We start from the raw sequence: 20,686 nt of genomic DNA on the forward strand, positions 1-20,686 counted from the left end.
CCGGTGGGGGCTGTGGAGACTGGGGGCCACACAGCCCTCGGAAGTTCCAGGATGCCCCGTGGAGCACACGGGGCATCCTGGAAAGACCCCTGAGCCCACAGCTCTAATTCCAACTTTAACTTTCTGCTGCAGGCAAGCCTCCTTTTATTCTCTCCCCTACCCACTGCCAATTTCTCTAAACAACCATTCAAAACAAACTCAAGTTTCTTCCATTTTTAAAAACATACCCAATCAAATCAAACTTGGCTCTCTCCCCTCCAAAATTTAAACAGTAAAACTCTTTCCCCTCCGAAACCAAACTGTAGAACAGAAGATGTGGACTTTTGACACCTGCACAGCTTCATCATACATAGAGCATAGAGGGCCAGTTCAGACTCACAGCAGAACCGCCGGTCCAGTGAACCTGCGGTTCCACGCTCCTCCGTCCCCCTATGCTCCAGTCTGGGTTTGGATCTATTGCAGTCTCGCTGAGACTGCAGAGAGGCAAGGGATCTGGCTGTGCAGGCTTCTTTCTTTCCTGAAGGACAGCCTGTGCGGCCAATAGGAGCTGGAATGAGGGTGGAGCTTCCTCCCTCAACTCTGATTTGAGGCAAAAGATAACTGCAGCTCCTGGTTCAGATGTTCCTCATGCGCCACAGGCGGTGAAACCAACTTAAAACCAAAGATGACAATTGGAGTTATTGGAGTTTACGGCGGTGAAACCAACTTAAAATCAAAGGTGACAATTGGAGTTAAGGGAGGGAAACCATAGGTCCATTTTTCTTGTTTAACATTAATTGTCCAGGTTTGTATGTTTAAGTATGGGAACCAAAGGTGAAGGGACCTCCAGTTCCATTGTACATCTGGAGCTGTGGGTAAGCAAAAGCATATAAAGATTTGAAAAACACAATGAGGAGGTAAAGGCCTCATTACTTCACACCCTCCCCAGAGCTAGTATGATGAGAAGCGTCAGTCTCCCCATGCTCTCCACACTTATGGAGTCTGTCTGAAGAGGCAAGCACTGTAACCATGATGGTGGTTGTTTCCTAGAGGGCTGGAAAAGTCAACTAGAGGGCTGGAAAGTCAACCTTGGATGCTATATGGAGCAGACCGCCCCCTATTTTTTTGCAAATCTGAGAAGGACACATAATAGTTCCTCGTCCAAACTTAGTGGAGTGGACCACGGGGAAGGAGTCTTATGCCACAGTGGTAATATTTGAACTGGTTTATGTAGAACCCAAGGGAAAGAACTGTGGTAAGCAAGGACAAGGCAGTAAAGCAGAATTAGGAGCATTAATAGTTTAATGAGATAGATATTATTTACAGAGGCAAGTGCAGACTGCTTTTCCATGCTTTTGCTGCTGGCTGTTTTGTTCGCCCTGCCTCTACTCCAGGAGTAGAATACAAGTAACTAAAGCCCCCTTCAAAAGCTGGCCTGGATCAAGGAATTGATTAACCAAAAACACCACAGGCCACCATGTGCTACATAGAGGCAACATCTCTCTTACTATATTTTATTTTCAGTGTGATATGCAGAGCACCATAGCAGGGCGTTATTCTTGTTTCAGAAGCAGAAATAATTTCTTGTTTCTTAGAAACAGAACATTTGAGAACCTGCTCTTGCAATAATCATTTATATTAGTGAAGACTAATCCTCTTGTAGGCCAGAAGGCAAACTTGCTGTTCTCTTGCTATTGCATCTCTGAGTGTGTTTCAGATGAAGTTTCCCTTTCACCCACCTCCCATTGAGAAGCTTGCCCTATCTTGTACACTTGAATGAGAGGGAGCAGTAGCTTCCTAGATGCTGAGATTTGTTGAAGGAAGATGTCAACCATTTTGAAGTTTGAACCTTTGATTCTATGTCGCTCAAAGGCATGCGTCTGAAACCACACAGTTACTGCACATTAGAACAGCCCAGGAAAAGGAAATGGCAGTGATTATAAAATAAAGTATACCAAGTGGAAACCCCCAAGCCAGATTTGTCTCAAAATGATTTCAAAAAAACCCATGAGCCAGTCTTTCAAGTAAAAATAGTCTGCTGTGCTTTTAAAGTCTTACACAGAAATTCAGTGACCACTTACTTTCTTTAACTTCAAAGAAGCTCTATTTGCATAAGCATTCATTTAGGCTGCAACACTCTACACAATTGCATGGGAAAGGTCATAGGAGGTCTAGAACTGGAGAGGACTCCTGTATCCTTAAGAGCTGCAAAGAAGGGAAACTTGTTGTGTGGTTTTTACTCCCATCACAGTGCTCCAGTGATGGAAAAGGTTACAACTGAGGGAATTCTCCTTGCTATACAAATCATGGTATATATTTACACCAGGGATTCCGAGCCTTGGGTCCACAGATGTTGTGGCTGCAAGTGATGGAATACAAATTTGACAAAAATTTATAGACTGCCTTTCAAAAAAAATCCCAAAGTGGTTTACAGATAGATAAGAACATAAGAACAGCCCTGCTGGATCAAGCCCAAGGCCCATCTAGTGCAGCATCCTTTTTCACACAGTGGCACCAGATGCCTCTGGAAAGCCCACAGGAAAGAGGTGAAGGCATGCCCTCTCTCTTGCTGTTGCTCCCCTGCAACTGGTATTTAGAGGCTTCTTGCCTCTGAGGCTGGAGGTGGCCTGAAGCCCTCTGACTACTAGCCATTGATAGACCTCTCCTCCATGAAGTTATCCAAACCCCTCTTAAAGCCATCAAAACTAGTAGCTAGCCAACACCACATCTTGTGGCAGAGAATTCCACAAGTTGATTATGTGTTGTGTGAAAAAGTACTTCCGTTTGTTGGTCCTAAATTTCTTGGCAATCAATTTCATGGGATGACCCCTCATTCTAGTGTTATGTTTGTGAGATAAAAGTTTCTCTCTACCCACTTTCTCCACACCATGCATGATTTTATAGACCTCTATCATATCTCCCCACTGTCATCTTTTTTCTAAACTAAAAAGCCCCAGGTGTTGTAGCCTTCCCTCATAAGAAAGGTGCTCTAGGCCCTGATCATCTTAGTTGCCATCTTCTGCACCTTTTCAAGTTCTACAATGTCCTTTTTTAGATGTGGTGACCAGAATTGTACGCAGTGCCCCAGGTGTGGCCGCACCATAGTTTTGTATAAGGGCATTATAATATTAGCAGTTTTATTTTCATTCCCCTTCCTCATGATCCCTAGCATGGAACTGGCCTTTTTCACAGCTGCCACACATTGAGTCAACACTTTGCTGTCCATCATGACCCCAAGATCCCTCCCCTGGTCAGTCAACAACAGCTCAGATCCCATCAGCATATATACAGTGGTCCCTCGACTTACAAACTACTCGACAGAAGTATTTTTCGAGTTACAAACGGCAGTTTTAGATCTGGTTTTAGATGCAGTTTTTTCGACTTACAAATTTTTAGATGGGGTTTCCTCGACTTACAAATTTTTAGATGGGGTTTCCTCGACTTACAAATTTTACATGCGGTTTCCTTGACTTGCCTGCCTGTTTACTGCCTGTTTATTCTTGAAAAGAAATGTTCCTGTGCAGTTTGCAAGCCTTACTGGGGGTCTGGGTCTTTTTTCTAGGCTCCGGAACGCATTAATCCGTTCCCAATGCATTCCTATGGGAAACCGCTTTTCGACTTACGAACTTTTCGACTTACAAATGTGCATTCGGAACAGATTAATTTCGTAAGTAGAGGGACCACTGTACTTAAATCTGGGGTTTTTTGTAGGTAGGTAGGTAGGTAGGTAGGTAGGTAGATAGATAGATAGATAGATAGATAGATAGATAGATAGATAGATAGATAGATAGATAGATAGGCTCACTGTCCCCAAAGGGCTCACAATAAAAAAAGAAACATGATAGACACCAGCAACAGCCATTGGGGGGATGCTGTGCTGGGGATGGATATGGCCAGTTGCTCTCACTCTGCTAAGTAAAGAGAATCACCACTTTTAAAAGGTGCCTTTTTGCTCAGTTAGCAGGGGACTAACTGATGGGAGTTGAAATCCAACAACATCTGGGGACCCAAGGTTGGGAACCCATGATTTACACTACCATTTCAACGGTCATGATTTCTTCAACTGAAAGCAAAATGCTATGGCTTCTCCAAAAGAATTCTGGGCATTGTCATGTGTTAAGGGTGCGTAGAATTCTCTGACAGAAATTCATTTTTTTACCTCATTGAACGAATTCCCAAGGTTAGTTTGGGAAAGCAAATTACCATGCACCTGTTTGAAATCTTCAAGACAGAAATAAAAGAGATAGGAAGTCTCCCAGTGCAAAAGTCCCAATAAGATTCATAGGACTTACTCCCGGGAACAAGAATGGGTGTACTACAACCCCTGAAGGCTCTGTATTAGAGATAGTGAGGAGCGATGAATCCCACCCCCCTGGAATCTATCTTTATTCTTCATAATCATTATGGCATTTCACTTACTTTTAGTGTAGAGTGGTTGAGAGATGCCTGTATGGCCGCTTCAACATGTGAACACTTGAAGCTGTCTTATATTGAGTCAGACCACTGCTCCATCTAGGTCAGTCTTCTCTGATTGACAGCAGTTCTTCATGGTCTTGAGTGAGGCTTCGTCTAGCCAGCACTGCAACCTAAGATCCTTTAACTGGCATGCCAAGGGCTGAACCTTGGCCTCATGCACAGCACATGCTTTTCCCTGAGCTATGAACCCTTCCTATGCCAAACCCTGCACTGCTTCACTCAGATTACATAATGCACAATATGTAAATTTGGGCATATGAATTGGCTCAAGTCGCTGTCAGTGGATAAAATGGATGTCCATGCGAGAAAGAGAGCGTGTGTGGCATTTGGTCTGAGTCAGGGATGTGTGTAAAGTTTATTTTCAGTTGTTTTCCACCTTAGATGTTACTTTGGCTCTAGGGGCATTTGTCAAGGGAAGCTTGTAGCTTCAAAGGACAACAGTGGCAATTCCATCTGGTCCTAGAGTCAAGGGTTAAGAGTCAGAAGAGTTATATAAGGGGAGTGCTGGCATACCCTCCCACACACGTTTATATTCAGTTATGAAACTAAAAGTCGGGAAAATTAGGGCCAAAAAAAGGAAGTACTTTTTCACACAGCACATAGTTAGCACTTACATTTATATACCGCTCTATAGCTGGAAGCTCTCTAAGCGGTTTACAATGATTTTAGCATATTGCCCCCAACATTCTGGGTACTCATTTTACCGACCTCGGAAGGATGGAAGGCTGAGTCAACCTTGAGCCCCTGGTCAGGATTGAACTTGTAACCTTCTGGTTACAGGGCGGCAGTTTTACCACTGCGCCACCAGGGGCTCTTCCATAGTTAGTCTATGGAATTCTTTGCCACAAGATGTGGTGACAGCCACCAGCCTGGATGGTTTTCAAAGGGGCTTAGACACATTGATGGAGGACAGGTCTACCAATGGCTACTAGTCTGGTGTCTATTGTCACCTCCAACCTCAGAGGCATGATGCCTCTAAATACCAGTTGCAGAGGAGCAACAGCAAGAGAGAAGGCATGTCTTCGCCTCTTGCCTGTGGGCTTCCCAGAGACATCTGGTGGGCCACTGTGTGTAACAGGATGCTGGACTAGATAGCCCTTGGGCCTGATCCAGCTAGGCTTTTTAAATGTACTTATATTACGATGATAGAAAGACACTGACAAATACATACATTGATTAGTTTTCTTTCAAACCACCTCATCTGTGCTGGGAACAAACTAAGTCAGTCTCCTATGGAACAGAAACTTAGGGCTAACTGTGTCATGGAAAACTGACTCTCTTGTGCATGTCCTATCCCTGCCATTTCTATGACCTAGATACACTTTGCCCACTCATAGGACTTGGAGGAATATAGCTCTATAATGTGAGAAAAGGAAGTGTAACACTGAAAGGAGTCCATAGAGATGAAAACCTTGATAACTGAGTAAAGAGGAAAGGGGATGTTTTGATCCTCATATGATGCCTGTAACTGAAACTTTGGCTTTCTTCAACCACTTTTGTTTATTCAGGCACAGAGCACAGTGACTTTTTCCCTAAGGAAGACAATAGCTGCATTTGCATGTAACATGGAACCGCGGGTCCAATGGAACCCACAGTTTCACACCATCTCCCACCACTCTTCTGTCCAAATTCAGATGTACAATAGAGCTCTCTCTATGCAGTCAGCGAGATTGCAGAGAGGAAGGAGAACTGGCTACCAGGGCTTCCTTCTTGACTGAAGGACATCCCGGCAGCCAAGAGCAGCTGGAGCAAGGGAGGAGTTTCCTCCCCAAACTTCAGTTGCAGAGCAACCAGACTGTGGTGCTCCTTTCAGATGTTACACTGGTAACGCAGAGTCAGAGGTCTAGGCAGTGAACCTCACTACAAATCGAAGGTACAAATCACTGACCAGGGAGGGAAACAATGGATCAGTTTTCTGCTGTAACTGCAGTTGCCCACATTCAGATGTTCAAAAATTGAAACCAGAGGCCCCTTCACCTCTGGTTTTGTGTTACATGCGTCCCTTGGCTCATATTCAAAATGGTGGGGAGAAGAGACAAGGCCATACATTATCTCAGCTGTATCTGCAGTTTGACACCTTCAATTACTGTTTATTCTACAGCCAACTAACTCTCATTAAGCTCTTAAGGGTATGATATTGAAACAAATGTATTCAGTGCAGACAGAAGAAATAAAAATCTGGTTAGATTGCGGGAAATCATGCGGACAAATGCCCTCAACTGCTTTTTAAAAAATTCTCCTCATCTTATTTTTAAAAAGACTTTTGCGACTATTTGTCTTTCCACAAAATTGAAAGCTTATTTCTACCCCAGTATACTTCAGTATATGCCAATGAGCACCAGATGATGGTGACAGAAACCAGAAGAATGGTATCTTCATACCTTCCTTGTGATTTTCCAGAAGCATCTGACTAGCTGCTGCTGGCTAGAAAGTTCTATTGAATGGATTCAACAAGGTAATTCTTATGTTCTTAATGTGAACATCCAAGTAGGTGAACCTGAGTCCCATCCTGGGGAGCTGTGAATGAAGCCTCAGCAAAGCAGAGCCTACCTTTTGAGGGTCCTGTTGACAACATTAGCTTCATATGAACAAGAGAGAGAGGGGGAGGAAGATTGTAAAGCTTCCCAGACCCACTCTACAACATCCCCATGTCTCCTGACCCTATGCCCCACATCTGTGCATTGAGCAGAGGTTGAGACTGTGCCAACATCTGCCACGGAGCTAATGGGCATGATTCCACTTTCTCCTCCATGCACTATGTATATATTAAGGCAATTCACGTGAGCAGCCTAACCCAGACTAGGGCAGCCCAGCCTGGGTTGGGCTGATCGTGTGCAGCACCAAGATTAAGCCCAATCTTGGCGCTGCCATCCTGCCCAACATGACTTTTTACCTCGGCCTTTCACAAGGGTTAAGGGTGCGAGTGTGCCCTTTACCCTGGTGCCAGGGTTGTGTGTATACTTGGTCTGCACACAGCCCAAGCATACACAGAGCCGGGCAGGAAGAGTGCCTGGCTGAGGGAGGATCCCTCATTGAGGGATTGAGGGATGCTGGAGGATTTCATCCTCTAGCTCCTGCGCTGCCACTCAGTGCCGCACCATTTGTGTCCCTGGCAAGTAGCAGAGCAAACTGGGGAGGATCATCATGTGCTCCCTGCCTGCCTCCCCACCAGCCTGCCCTGCCCACCAGCGATCACAGTTATGTGCACAACCTTATGTGTTCAGGAAGAACTTGTGAAGAGCCCTATAGTGTGGTTGAAACATAGCTTTAGTATGAAATGCTATTGATTTCTTGTCCATGAGAATGACACACCACAAACAAAGTTACTAAAATAGTAAGCATTTCAGAAGGAGCCTCAAGGACAGCATATAAATTACCCATAAGATATATACAATTGTAAACATATAGTTATTTATAACTGCCCTGCCGAGTTAAACATTGCATTTCTCTCTCTGTGTTTTCTTACTATATATGCGTGTGTGTGTGTGTGCGCACACACACACACACACACACACACACACACACACACACACACACACAGAAGCAGGTGTATGTACACATATGAATTAGGTAATGTCAATTAGAAACTCTATAAAATATGTAACAATAATGTAGACTGTAATGAAATTAATGAAACAAAAGACCTTGCCGCTTTAATCTAATTGAGATTTTATCCCTAGTAATTTTCCTGCTAAAGGACGTCTTCAGCTTAGAGAAAATTAAAACGCGTGATTACTTCTGAAGCTGATTAAGCTTGTGCACTCACTGCAAGACAAAGAAGAGGTTTGGAATGATAAGCTGGTCACTATCTCTCATAATAGAAATGGAAGAATAGTCTTGGTGAAGCAGGCTGGTATTTCTAAACACTTCAGGGAAGCAAGATCTAAAAGTAGTCTCTGAAGGAGTTGTATAATTTTAGCCGTTAATTCAAGTATTCTGGAAGCAACTATAAGAGATGAAATTTTGGGCATCTCCATATGGGAAGTTTGTCCTTTGCCCAGGAAGAGCCTTGCGGGTATCTGACTGCATGAGAAATGCAACACAGCAAGGAGCCGTGGGATTCTCATACAACAGCTGGGGCAGTAGAACAGCTTAGGCCAATCATGGTGGTCAGAACTAAGGATGTTCAGAATGCCCCTTGAAGAATTTCACTTTTTGGTGGTGTTTTTAAAGGCATTTGTTTGGCTTCCCATGAAAATACTTTTTCTCTTCAAAAGGGCCCTGAGATTTGCATGAAGATTTGCTTTTTTGACATTTCATTTTCAACCAGTGGCATTACAAGCTCTGAAGGGAGAAACATCAATCAATCAATCAATCAATCAATCAATCAAGGTTTATTACAGCCCATGACCAGCACAGAGGGAGGAACCTGTGTGCAAGAACTGAACATGGGTCTGATCAGGAAATTCTCCCATAGGGTTCAATGTGAAACTCAAAAAAATGAATAACTCTGAAAATTATCAGCACTCTCTCCAAACTAGAATTCCCAGTATAGGACTGGTATAAAGCGCAGATATGTTAGTAGTGTAGACAGCTACATCTTTCTCCAGTGCTGAAGGATGACACTTTGCCCCCACTTCTGCAGGTGACAAGTATGACATTGCAAGTTTCTCTATTATGATGCGCTCATTGTCTCCTTGGTGATGGCTAAAGCTTTAGCCATCAAGGTGTGGAGAATGCAGCAGGAGGAGAAGGATCTCACAGGGGCAGCTTGGTTCTCCTCCTCCTATGCCAATAATATATGGGACAATCATGGTGCTCCTTTTAAATATACAAAGAAGTGGTAAGACTGCCAGGTAAGCTGTATCTTTCTGTTCTAGAACAGGAATTTGTAATGGGTGTAGACAGTTTGAAAACAAGTGATCCAGCAGATGAGACAAATATTTCAGCATGTCTAAATGCCAAATCTTTTGCTTCCTTTTTCTGTTAGGCTCTGTAACTAACCTTTGCCAAGACTTAATTCTAGAGACTATAGGGGGTAAGATACTCTATTGCCTGGAGAAGAATCTTCACCGTGGACAGGGGCGCAACGATAGGGGAGCCGGCAGGGCACGTGCCCTGGGTGCCACTTGGTAGGGGGTGCAAAAAAGTGCCCCCGCCGATCCCCTTCCTTTCCCGCCGTGCTCGCGTCTCCCTACGGAGACGACTGGAGTGTTCAGGGCTCGCCGTCTCCCTACGGGGGTTGCCCATGCCGCCGCAACCAGGGGCCAGGGGTCCTCCTTCCACTCCGGCAGGCGGCGGCGGGCGGCAGCTATGACTGGAGTGACGCCGAGGCCTGCCGTCCGGCCTGGCGTCACTTCTCAACTGCACTGCGCGCCTGCGCAGTTCAATAGATTGAACTGCGCAGGCACGCGGCGCAGTTGGTGGAAGGAGGACCCCTGGCCCCTGGTCGTGGCGGCATGGGCGACCCCCGTAGGGAGACAGCGAGCCCTGAACACTCCAGTCGTAGCTGCTGCCCGCCGCTGCGGGGTGGAAGGAGGACAGTAGGACCCCTGGCCCCTGCTCACTCACCCCACCCGCGGATCACCCACCCCACCAGTGAAGGGCAGCGGGGGGACGGGGTGGGTTGGAGTGTTCAGGGCTCGCCACCGGGGGGCGCAATTTGGGGGGGATTTTTTTCAGTGCTTGCCCTGGGCGCCGTTTTCCCTAGTTATGCCTCTGACTGTGGAAATAGATCAACTTGAACAGGAAACTACAGAGAAGTGGACAACAAGAGAAACTTGGTTTTGGGATCATCTGGAAAAGCTAAAAAGAAAAACCCCATAGATTCTGCCATGTTTAAGAAAATAAACACATAACAAAAATTGTCATGCAAGTTAAGGAATGATGCAAGGTAAGCAACATAACTTATTGCACTATTTCAGAAAAAGGAAAGTGAAAAACTTCAGATATTAACATCATCTACACACAGAGGTAAGTGCTTTATTGCTAAAGAAAGCAGCCATTTGGTTTCTTTCCTAGAGAATGAGAGGCAATACCATCACAACGTTATCACCATCACTTCCTTTATTAGCAGGAAATGGCTTGGCGTGAAATTCATGGTTTTCAAACAGTTTAAGAAAGCAACAAACTCATATTAAAAAGTCCAATGGTACACATTGTTGCACAGGAAGAAGGACTTGTAAAAGATAACAGATGGTCACCACCAACATGGTAAGTCTTTAAGTGGTAAGTCCTTTCTTGCCAAAGCAAAGGGCTACTTTGGTTCCTTCTCTAGCCCACTGGCCTTTTCAAACCAATCACAGAGGACATCCATCATGTTAGACATTGATCATTTTGATTACTGTTTTGCAGACTGGAAGGTAATTTTCTAGTTTACAAGGAATTGCTATCTATCTGTTCTGGCCAGTGCATTTCAGCAGTGAGAAATGCGGAAAGCATTACACTGATTAAGAGCCAGTTCAGACCATACTTAATCCTCCAGCCCCACCATATGAGTTAAGGACATGTGCACACCCTTTCCCCCTCTTGTTGTGCCTTTCCCCAGTTGCACAGGGGGCAATTTGTCCAATGATGGTCCTTTCCCTAATTGTGTGTGTGTGTGTGTGTGTGTGTGTGTGTGTGTGTGTGTGTGTTCATCTTGCAGTCAAGGAAAGGTGCCCCAGTGTGTTCGGAGGAATGGCTTCATATCCTGCTTGTGGGCTATCTGGAGGTATCTGGTGGGCCACTGTGAGAAACAATGTTAGAATAGCCTGTTTGGGGGCTACGGACAGTGCCCCACTATGTGATTTGGAACTGCAGGATTGCAATCTCCATCTTGGTTATGAGCTCATGGGACTGTAAACTCTGCACATGCCTATATTTGGCAAAACTCTCAAGTTGGTCACTTAGAACAAAAAAACATGGGGTAACTGTTACCCATGCCCAGTATAACAAGTGACTGCAAGGTTTAACCCTATGCCCCCTCTCTATTCAGAGAAGTAAGCTGGCTGAACAGATGCAAGTTAAGGAAAGAGACTATTTCTCAAGGGAATAGTAAAACTCCCTTTTCTTGGCATAACGGATTAGTTTCAGTAATCATTTTCACAGGAACTCAGATAAGGCTGAGCACTCCCATCCCACTATCACTGCACTTATGACTTGGTATTGTCAGGGTCCCTCCCTGACGCCCCTCTCAATTCCAGGGAGGTGATTTCTTTTTATTGTTCTATGACAGTTTAGTCTCCTCCAGGTTCTGGAAATTTATTTTTACTTTCCCTCATGTCCACCATGTAAATTCTTGTTACCCTACTCTTGATACTCAACACCTTTGACTGCGTAGCCTCGTGAGTGCAGGATAGGCATATATGTTCAGGATATAAAAATGAAACAAAACTTTAGGTATAAAATGAAATCAAGAATCTATATATATATTTCTCCTGGGTGTGCCAGGGAAAATGCATCCTGGCAGCCCAGCTGATTGGCTGGGCTGTGGAGGCACCTGATTAGCTGGCACACCCAGGAGGAGGAGAATTGGCCGCTGCAAGCCAAGGCCGCTGGTGGACCCGGCCTGGCGATGGGTGGTGTCTGCAGGCCTGGCCCGGCCGCGGCGAAGCGGTGGCGGGCCCAGCTGAGGGCCGAGGTGGAGAGGTGGCCAGCCGGCCGGCAGCGTGCAGCAGGCCCCGATACCGGGGCAGAAGGTGGGGGTGCGGGAGAGGTGGCTGGCCTGCCGCTGGCCAGTAAAGACTTGCAAGCGGCGGGAGCGGGCATGGCAGGCCACGGAGGTGGCACTTGGTGTGGCAGGCCTGCCGGCAGGACAGATAATGTAGGTGGCACTTGGTGTGGCAGGCCCGCCGGTGGGACAGGCCGCGGAGGTGGCTTTTGGCCAGGCGCGCCGGCCAGGCCAGGAGGAGCCCGTGGGAGACTGGGGTGGGAGGGAACCGGGCAGCGGGACTTTCCTGTTCGCTGCTCAGTGGCGGTGGCTGGGTAAGTATAATTTTTTTAAATGCAGGGGGAGGAGGGAGTGCAAGGAGGAGGGGGAGGGGTGGGCAAAGGGGGGGCAAGAGGGAGGGGGAGGGGGAGGGGAGGGCAAGAAGGAGGGGCAGGGGTAGGGGAGGGCAAGAGGGTGGGGGCAGGGGGAGGGCAAGAGGGAGTGGGGCAGGGGGCAGGGGGAGAGGGGAGGGCAAGAGCAAGTGGGGCAGGGGGAGGGCAAAAGGGAGTGGGGCAGGGGGAGGGCAGGAGAGAGGAGCAGGGGAGAGGAGGGAGGGCAGGAGAGACTGGGGCAGGAGGGTGAGAGGGAGGGGAGGGTGAGAGAGGGGGTGGGAGGGGGAGGGAGGGCAAGAGAGAGTGGGGTGGGAGGGAGGGAGGGAGAGGAAGGCAGGAGAGAGAAGGGAACAGCCAGCCCCAAAGAGCGCACAGATGCTCTGTGCGGGTTGGCTAGTAAGTTTATTATTTGCTGATTAGAATAAAGGTATCTGCAAAGCAGGGCACACAAGCTTCTCTCCTAGGTACTAGGTACATCCGCTGTTGAACTTTCTGAGTGTTTCTTTTCATCTGGATAAAATGTAACCTATGGGGGGGTGAGATAACTAGGGCAGAGATAATTAAAACTGGGTTTGTAAACTTAGAGAATTCTTCCAGAACTTCTTGACTGTTACTAGAAACTGCCCAGAACACTGCTGGTTCGCCAGCCTCCACACATTCACCCTTCAAGTTCCACACAACCCCCCCTGAACAATCTTTCCTGTTCAGAACACAACAACCAATCTCTCAACCCTCAGCCCCAAACACCTCCTATTCCAACACAACTAACTCCAACACTCTCCATTCTCTCTTTGTCCCAACTGCCTTTATTTTAAATCTCTCCCCCTCTGACCCTTCTGTGCCTGGTTACTAGGGTGACCCACACTCACTCATACATTCACTCACCAGTTCCTATATATGTCCCGTCACAGGCAGGGACCAGAGGGAATGGTCACTGGGTTCAAAAGAATCATTATCTCCCCACCTGGAAGGTCTTCTGGTCTGCCAGATAAGCGTTGAGCTCACCCATTCACTCCATCCCATACAGCTTGTTCAGATCATTTCACTTTATTGTTCATTGAGATCACACCTATCAGTGATTGAATCAAGCAATATGAATTACTAGCCAACCCGCACAGAGCATCTGTGCTCTCTTTGGGGATGGCTGTATCCTCCTCCCCCCCTTCTGCCCCACATTCTTGCCCCTCTTCCCCTCCCTCCCTCACCACTCTCTCTTGCCCCTCCCTCCCCACTCTCTCTTGCCCCCTCCCCTCCCTCACCACTCTCTCTTGCCCTCCCTCCCCCCTCTCTTGCCCTCCCCCCACTCTGTTGCCCTCCCTCCCCTCCCCCTCCTCTCTCTCACCCTCCTGCCCCAGTCTCTCCTGTCCTCCCCCTGCTCCTCTCTCCCGCCCTCCCCTCTCCCCCCTGCCCCACTCTCTCTTGCCCTCCCTCCCCTCCCCCTGCTCCTCTCTCCTGCCCTTCCCCTCTCCCCTCCCCCACTCTCTTCCCCTCTCCTCCCTCCCTCCCTCTTGCCCTCCCCCCTTCCCCCTCCTTCTTGCCCTCCCCCGCCCCCACCCCACTCTCTCTTGCCCTCCCCCTGCCCCACTCTCTCTTGCCCTCCCCCCACCCCTCCCCCACTCTCTTTCCCTCCCCCTCCCCCTGCATTTCATTTTACAGTACTTATCGGCCACCACTCCTCCGCCCAGGCGGCGAACACAGAAGTCCTCCCGCCCAGTTCCCTCCCACCCCAGCCTCCTGCGGGTGTCTGGCGGTTCCACCGCCTGGCCATGAGCTGCCTCTGCGGCCGGGCCCAGCGCCTCCACACCCTGGCCCACCGCCAAGCCGAGTGCCACCTTTGCGGCCAGGCCTGCCAGGCCCATTGCTGCCACTTGCTAGCCTCTGCGGCCGGCCTCCTCTCCTCCACCCCCACCCTCTTGCCAAGGCTGCGGGGCCAAGTCCCGCTGCTGCGGCCGGGCCCATCGCCTCGCCCAGGCCTGCCGCTGCCTTGCCTCTGTGACCGGGCTGAACCTGCGGCCACCATCGCCGCCTGCAGCCTGGCCTGCCGCTGGTCAAATTCTCCTGGGTGTGCTGTGCCAGCCAATCAGGTGCCTCCACAGCCCAGCCAATCAGCTGGGCTGCCGGGACGCATTTTCCCTGGCACACCCAGGAGAATTATATATAGAGATTTTGTTAATCATGGATGTCAGCCCCAACAGCAAGGAGGTGTGACCCATGTATGGCCCCAAGTCATGATTTTTTCTATTTCTAGCTCAAACACCAACAAATGATGTGCTTTTGCTATAGCTATACCATCAGCTCCAGCTTTTGCTCCAGCCTTGATTCCAGCTTGGATCCCAGCCTCTGGTTTGGACCTGTCTCCAGACCAAAACCACACACCACACTTGGATGCTCTAGAGAATTGGACCCTAGAGACCCGACCATCTCTGGACATTTCTTGGAACCATACACTGTCCTAGTTTCCTGGCTTGCAAGTGGTGTGCTTGCCTCTCCTTTTTCCTGCCTTGTCTCTGTGAGGAGATCCACCAACACACATAGCTGCTACCCTGCAAGTGTGCAAGTCACACTACCGGATATTGGATTAGGCATTACTAATTGTCTAACTTCCTAAATCTCCTTGCTCCCTTCTCTTTAAGTCTAAAGCTACTCTTCAGGTCCTTTCTCTGGCCAGCCCTGAGCTGATTCTTTAATAATTCGAACCTCATGCTACAACGCCTCTTCATGAGATTCCAGATTAGCACTATTAGTTAATATTTTATTGCCTCCTTGCCATCTTAATATTTCTTTCTGCATCTCAATTCCCTAAATAAATTTGATTGTACCACATTTCCATCTCCACCTCATTTTCCAGGCCAAAACTTTGCACTAATTAATTCTGTGATGAACTGTTCCACCTAGTCATGCTGATTCCGCCATGTTAGACCAAAAGTCTGATTTGAGTGTTAGCCAGCACTCCGAAACAGTTTCATTAACAACAGGATGTTTGATTAGATGCATCTTGAGCCTGATCCAGCAAGAGTAAGGAAGGACATGCATGCACCATGCACATGCATGTCCTTAACTGCATGTGATGGGGCTAGCAGACAAACTCTCATCCAAACTGGCCCCAATGATATTAAAACCGCTCTGCTGGATCAGACCAAAGGTCTGTCTCATCTAACATTCTGCCTCCCACAGCCAGATGCCTCTGGCCCACAAGCAAGACATGAAGGTTTATGCCTGCTATTACTTCCTGGCAACTGTTATTCAGTGGCATATTGACTCTGAATCTGAGGTCCCATTGAGCCCTCATGATGAGTAGTTATCGATAGTCCTATCCTTCATTGTTGTGCCTGAGTTGGTGGTGCAGCTTAAGACCCTCTTAGCCCTAGTGCAACTCCATAACATTTACACAGGTTTGCTAAATTGTTGGTTACTCTTACAGTTGATTCTTCAAGAAAGGCAGCATACTTACTGACATCACTAAATTCTATGAGCTTTCTCATGCATTTGCTGATTGTGGAAATCCTGTGCACCTGATGTTGCACATAAGAACTGGCACATAGGCTCTGAAGATACATCTGCATATGCAATACCCTCAATTTCTAAAATCCATCCACCTCCAAAAGAGGGTGAATGTTTATGCAATTTGGAAGTATCATGCAGACAAATTTAGGCACAACTACCCGATTCATATTTTGCTTCCTATATACAGCAGAGGGCACACATGAGCCCCTGCAAGCACAGAGAATTTCCACATTTCTTTATTTTATTTATTTATTTGTCAAATTTGTACACCGCCCCAAACTTTCATCTCTGGGCAGTTAACAATAACATAAAACAAGTTAAAACATACACAAAAATCTTAAAACAATTTAGACAATCTAAAAATCAAAACAGATTGAAACTTAAAAATTAAAAAGCTGAAAAGGCTTGTGTGAAGAGGTGGATTTTCAAGTGCATTTTACAAATGGTCAGAGATGGGGAGGATCATATTTCAGAAGGGAGTGCATTCCGCAGTCTTGGGGAAGCAATCATCCCCGTGTGGCCACCAGGCGAGCTGGCAGCAACTGGAGACGAACCTCTCCAGATGACCTCAATGGGCAGTGGGGCTCATAATGAAGAAGACATTCTCTTAAATACCCAGGGCCTAAGTCATTTAGGGCTTTATAGGTTATAACCAGCACTTTGTATTTTGCCTGGAAACCTATTGGCAGCCAGTGTAGTTCTATCAGCAAAGGAGTTATGTGGTCTCTCCAGGATGACCCAGAGACCAACCTGGCTGCTGCACTCTATACCAACTGGTGTTTCTGGACTACGTACAAAGGCAGCCCCACATAGAACACATTGCAGAAGTCAAGTGACAAGTCTGGATGTTACCAGCATATGTACCACTGTTTTGAGGTCGTTCATCTCAAGAAACGGGCGCTGGCGTATCATCCGAAGCTGATTGAAAGCCCCTCTGGCCACCACCTCAACCTGAGATACCATAGAGAGGTATGGATCCAGAAGTACTCCCAGACTGCATACCTGTTCCTTTTTGGGGAAGTGTGACTCACATCTAGAACAGGCAGATCAAAACTGTCTCTGGAGTTCTGACCCTGCAAAATAAGTACCTCCGTCTTATCTGGATTCCGTCTCTTTATTTTCCCTCATCCAGCCCATTACTGCTTCCAGGCAGGCATTTAGGGAGGTTATGCCATCTCTTGATGATGTTGACATGGAGAAGTAGATCTGGGTGTCATCAGCATACTGATAACACCACACACCAAATCCCCTGGTGATCTCTCACAGCGGTTTCATGTAGATGTTAAAGAGCATTAAAGACAGAATGGAGCCCTGAGGGTTGCCATGCCTCATATCAGATTTCAATGAGCAACAGTCTCCATTTGACACCATCTGGAATCTGTCTGAGAAGTAGGAGCAGAACCACTGTAAGACAATGCCTCCCACCCCAAACACTCTCAGACGTTCCAGAAGGATACCATGGTCAATAGTATCAAAAACCACTGAGAGCTCCAAAAGGACCAACAGAGTCATACTTCCTCTGTCAATTCCCAATTTAAGATCATCCATCAGGCCAACCAAGGCAGTCTCGACCCCATAGCCCGTCCAAAAACCAGTTTGAAATGCGTCTAGATAATCAGTTTCCTCCAAGACTGTCCGGAGTTGAGATGCCACCACCCTCTCAATTACCTTGCCCAGCCATGGAATGCTGGATACAGGCCTGTAGTTGCTGAACTCTAAGGAATCCAAGACAGGCTTCTTTAGAATAGGTCTAATAATTGCCTCCTTGAGACAAGGAGGCAGCTTGCCCTCCCTCATTTATGATTTCTACCAGGTTTCCTACAACGGCCTCCCTGCTGGATAGGAAAAGCCATTTTGGACAAGGGTCAAGAGAACAAGTGGTAGGCCTCATCACTCCAAGCAGCTTGTCCACATCCTCAGGAAACACATAAACTGAAAGCGACCCAGTCAAACCACATAAGAGGAGTTGCTGGACACCTCCAATTCAGACACCGCAGTAATTGTGGAGTCTTCATCTAAGTCGGCCCGAATACGAGATATTTTGTTTGCAAAGAACTCATTAAAAACATCACAGCAGGTAACTGATGGCTCCAAATTCTGATTCAAGGAAGCGGGGAAACGTACAGCCCCTTCACAACCCCAAACAATTCCACTGGACATGAGCTCGCAGATGCAATAGAGGCAGAAAAGAACCACTTATTTGCCGCACATATTGCCTGAGCATAGATCTTTAAATGTTCTCTATGTCGTAATCTGTTGGATTTGAATCAAGTCTTTCTCCACTTGCTCTCCGGTCACCTACCTTGCCACTTCTGCCCCCTGTAGATCTTCCAAATACCAAGGGGACAATTTCGAAGCAGGTCAGAAGGGATGCTTAGGAGCAATCGTGTCTATTGCCCTGGTGAGTTTGTTGTTCCAGTTCTCCACCAGGGCATCAAAAGGATCACTGGCAGAGCCAACATTAAATCCCTCCAAGGCTTTTTGGAATCCTATTGGATCCAATAACCAATTCAGGAGGAGGTGGGAAGTGGTTGTAAGCCTAACGTTAACCAGATGGTGGTCTGTCCATGACAACGGGGAAATCACAGGAGTCCCCACCCATGGAACACTACCCTGATCAGAGTAAAAGACCAAATCAAGCATGTAACCTGTAGCATGCATTGGTCCAGAGACCACTTGGGATAGGACCATAGTTGTCATGGCTGCTATGAACTCCTGAGCTGCCTTGGACAAGTTGGTTTTGAAGTGAACAATGAAATCCCACAGCACCAAAGGTCTGGGAGACTCCAACGCAAGTTCCGTGACCAAGTCCATGTGCTCAGTAAGGGATTCTGTTGGTCAGCAAGGCAATCAGTACACCAACAGAAGTCCCCAAACTTTACACACATTCAGTCTGGTCAGATAGCCCAACAGGGACCCAGGGACCCAGGAGAGGGATATGTTATCCTTATAGACCACAGCCACTCCACATCCCTGCCCATGTCCCCTCACCTGCTCCTCTACAGAATACCCTGGAGGGAGAAGGTGGGACAGACTGGGCCACTAGCCTCCCCCAACCGGATGCACACCAGGTCAGCCCCTTCATCCACAATCAAATCATGGATGAATTCGGGTTTATTCTGGACCGACCTGGCATTACAAAGGGACAAGGCGAGGCTAAGTGGGTTGTTGGCAGTGCTCCCTGAGGTCAAAGAGCTGGCAGGATAAACAGAGGGGAAGACAGCAATTAAATTTCTGACTTCCCTTCCCCTGGAATGGCCTGATGACCTGCCAACATGACTACTTCTATTCCCCACCACCACTGGAATAGCTGCCCCACAGTCAACGAAGGCGCCCCGTGTCTCTCCATCTCTAGACAAACCCAAACACATTAGAAATTAACTTCAACCAAGTCTCAGACAGTAACAAAGCTGGCAAACCAGCTGTTGCAGTAGCTAAAATAGCCAACAGGAATGTAGTATTCCCTAGTCCTCAGTCCCACACTGAAGGCCCGGCACTGAAGTACAACCCCTGCGCCGCTGGCAGTCTCTCCATCGTTTATAGGCTTGGCTCCCAAAAACTCAGAGTCACCTCTCTCACAGGTGGCTCCAAGCTGGGGGAGATGAAAAGTAGTGCTCACAGATGGAAATAGTGGCCAAGCACTCAGGAAGATGAAAGGGCAGACCAGCAGAGCACAGCTACACAGACTGACCTCTGAGCTATCCACGCTGGGCTGGAGTGGGGTGGCTGGCTGAGGAGGCTATGAGATATCTCCAGGCCAAGGTCGGAAACAGGCTGACACAATCCAAGCCCCTGTATCTTCTCCCTTCCACTCCTTGCTGCTGCAAATGCTCCCTCTGTCTTTATAGGCTCCCAAAAATTCAGAGTCACCTCTCTCACAGGTGGCACACTGACAAATGTGTGAGCATGCCTGCTGTCAAAGCAAATGTTGAAGTTTCTTTATCCATTTGCAGTAGAAAATTGAGAATTATGTACATACGCATACTGCTGCACTACATGCCCACCCCCCCCCCCGCCCCCCGCTGTTTGCTTCATGGACATGCACTGATTGCCTTGCTTCCAAAATAAGATACCTTGTTATGGCACTTTGCAGTTTAGCATGAAAAAACAAAGGCTGATGCTCCATTAAGACTGGCACAGCACAACAGCATTGATTGTTGTTCCCCAATGCTCTTATAGTTCACATTTCCTAACACGTTTCCTAACAATGTTCACATTTCCTAACACTGCAGCACCCTTCACAACAGAGAAGGAACAAGACTTCCTTGCGTTACCTGATGACTCCCAACCACAACCACATTTGCTGGACAAGTTCTTTATTTTGAATGCATTTAGGTGACACTGAAGGACATAAGAAAAGCTAGTGCAGAGCTACACAGCTTTGGTGCTCCTGCAGATGCTGGCATACAACTCCCCTGGCTATTGGCCACTATGGTCGGTGATGCTGAGAGCTATAGACCAAAAACCTCTGGAGGGCCTAGGTTGAGCAGCCCTGAGCTAGTGGATAAGATCAAAGGTCCATCAAGTTCAGCATCATGTTTCTATCAAGACTCACCCAGACTTCAACTTGGAGGAGACCCTCTAAGAGGAGGAGGAGGAGGCAGGGCTGTCCTTAGGGCATGGTCCTTAGGGTGACTGCCCCAGCCCCACTCTTTTAACCCCCATTAGAATTAACTGGAAGGGGGCCCCGCACTGGCTGATTTGCCCTGGGTCCCGCACCCTGCCAGGGCTCTAAGGACAACCCTGGGAGGAGGACAAGCATGTC

General features: G+C 47.6%; 1 long non-coding RNA gene across 2 annotated transcripts; it reads left to right on the plus strand.

Moving 5' to 3' along the window:
• The first annotated feature begins 9,130 nt into the window (after window positions 1-9,130).
• On the plus strand, window positions 9,131-15,211 carry LOC128328317 (uncharacterized). Of its 2 annotated transcripts, none has more exons than XR_008309136.1 (4): window positions 9,131-9,251; window positions 10,320-10,368; window positions 10,469-10,608; window positions 14,666-15,211. It is a non-coding gene; the product is annotated as an uncharacterized LOC128328317 (long non-coding RNA). The 2 variants fall into 2 exon arrangements; XR_008309137.1 differs by having other exon boundaries at window positions 14,701-15,211.
• Window positions 15,212-20,686: the final 5,475 nt, after the last annotated feature.

This window comes from Hemicordylus capensis, chromosome 5, assembly GCF_027244095.1.
Source record: "Hemicordylus capensis ecotype Gifberg chromosome 5, rHemCap1.1.pri, whole genome shotgun sequence".
Lineage (NCBI taxonomy): Eukaryota > Metazoa > Chordata > Lepidosauria > Squamata > Cordylidae > Hemicordylus > Hemicordylus capensis.